We start from the raw sequence: 2,437 nt of genomic DNA, 5'->3' as shown, positions 1-2,437 counted from the left end.
TGTTGTTGACATCTATCGGAAATTAACGGTACCGTCGAACTATCCTAGTAACCATTACATGAAAAGCGGTTCAGAGAAGCAGTAAAACCTGTACCAAATTTTCTGTTGCCGCAATAGATATCTTGCTTTCAACCATAAACGACTATCGATAATATTTGTAGTACATTAAATTCATCAATTAAAAGAAAATGAGCAAACTTTAGTATAAAGTTATTTAATTGACTATTATGTAAAATATTGCAGCAGACATAAATTGTTTACTGTCCTGTAAAATACGAGGATAATCCCAAAACCAAGGTCTCCTATTTTTTTATAAGAACATAGACCTGTTTATTTCTACAATGGTTTACATCAGTTTACAGCTTGAACATTTAGCTACTTTTCCATATAATCACTGTCGATGCATTTTTGTAGACGCTGTGGCGGTTTTTGTATGCCCATGTCGTAACAGCTCGCCGCGGTGCTATTCAGAAAGTTATGAACCTCTTCTTTCACCTCGTCGACGGAGCTGAGTCGCTTCCCGGCCAAATGTTCTTTTAACCTTGGGAACAGGTGTTAGGCACTGTGCGCCAAGTCAGGACTATAGGGTGGGTGGGTGATTATGTTCCACTGAAACTGTTGCAGGAAAGCAACGGTTTACCGAGCGATGTGTGAGCAAGTGTTGTCTTGCTCAACATTCCTCTTCTCCGGTTCTGAATTGCCCGTTTGAGTTTTTTCAGTCTCACAGTACCTGTCAGCGTTAATTGTGGTCCCAGCGATTCAGCTCCACGACGAGATGAAAGAAGAGGTTCATAACTTTCTAAACAGCATGGCGTCGAGCTGGTATGGCATGGGCATACAAAAACTGCCACAGCGTCTACGAAAATGCATCGACAGAAATGGTGATTATGTCGAAAAATAGCTAAGTGTTCAAGCTGTAAACTGATGAAAACCATTGTAGAAATAAACAGGTCTCTGTACTTACAAAAAAAATAGGAGACCTTACTTTTGGGATTACCCTCTTACTGCACTAGGCATAATGCAGACTCAATGTGTTTGCTGTTCTCAGGCACGGGCTAAGTTGATTGCTACTGGTAAGCCGCTGGAAATCGCCTTGACTACCGGCCGCTGTGGTCGAGCGGTTCTAGGCGCTGCTGCCACGGTCGCAAGTTCGGATCCTGTCTCGGGCATGGATGTTAGGTTTAAGTAGATCTAGGTCTAGGGGACTGATGACCTCAGATGTTAAGTCCCATAGTGCTTAGAGCCATTTGAACCATTCTTTCGCCCTGACTACTGACAAGCGATTGGAAGCTGCTGCGAATGGGTGTGTTGGGAGGGCTACCAAGAGTCGGGCACCAGAGGTACCAAAAGTACCTCGAGTGCTATCTTCTCCCGGGACACTGTCTCTCATGCTGGAAATACACCGTAATTACCTGTCCACTTGACTGTGAGTGGCGTGTCAATGTTGGATCTAGGAGTCCTGTGCAAGATAGACAGTAATCAGGGAGGACTCATGGTGTTATACCGATCCCTCTAACAAACAAGTTCGAGGTGCTCTCTTTCACTGAAACTGAAACTGAGCCAGTTGGACTCACTTCACACGTTTTGGGGACACCTGTTTTGTCCCATGTCAAGAGGAGGCAAACATGGAATGGTAGGTGTATATTAAACATAGGCAGTTCAAACGTACGACGAATAATGTTACACCTTAGGGAAATGGCAGCAACAGACAGGAAGGAGGAAGAGGGCCTCGATTTTCGGCTGTTTGCGAACGCCTATCTAGGAGAACACACGTTCAACTACCACCCCCTTCACAGTCTTTTAAAATTAAAAACTGAACTTCGCCCAACAGGCCATAGAAGGCCCAACGGTCCCGACCAGCCGCCGTGTCGTCCTCAGCCCACAGGCATCACTGGATGCGGATATGGAGGGGCATGTGGGCGGCCCACTGCTCTCCCAGCCGTTGTCAGTTTTCGTGACTGGAGCCGCTACTTCTCAATCAAGTAGCTCCTCAGTTTGCCTCACAAGGGCTGAGTGCATCCTGTTTGCCAACAGCGCTGGACAGACCGGATGGTTACCCATCCAAGTGCTAGCCAGCCCGACAGCGCTTAACTTCGGTGATCTGACGGGAACCGGTGTTACCACTGCGGCAGGGCCGTTGGCTTGCAGTCTTTTAGCACGACGATTTTCCCCAGAAACTGTCTGCATTATGACCCGTTCATTACGAGTGCTGGTTTTTTCGCAACAATTTCGAAGTGTAATTGAAACTGTGACGCATTTTTTGTTCCATCAGTTGTGGTATCGTGTATTGGTTTCGGTTACCTGGGCTGTAGGTGGTTTTTTAGCAAGCGTCTGCAGCGAACCCTGACATCAAACAACCATAGATACTGCATGCTTCAGGTAATGCACTCTTTAAACTCATCTCTGTCCAACACCAGCATCTCGTCAGTTGAACATT

At 46.0% G+C, this 2,437-nt stretch overlaps 1 pseudogene; it reads right to left on the bottom strand.

Moving 5' to 3' along the window:
• Nucleotides 1-2,025: 2,025 nt before the first annotated feature.
• On the bottom strand, nucleotides 2,026-2,142 carry LOC126299679 (5S ribosomal RNA; annotated as a pseudogene).
• Between the last annotated feature and the right edge of the window lie 295 nt (nucleotides 2,143-2,437).

The sequence above is a fragment of the Schistocerca gregaria genome, chromosome X, assembly GCF_023897955.1.
Source record: "Schistocerca gregaria isolate iqSchGreg1 chromosome X, iqSchGreg1.2, whole genome shotgun sequence".
Lineage (NCBI taxonomy): Eukaryota > Metazoa > Arthropoda > Insecta > Orthoptera > Acrididae > Schistocerca > Schistocerca gregaria.
The sequence above is the reverse complement of the archived record's forward strand: the minus strand, read 5'-3'. Positions and strand labels throughout refer to the sequence as shown.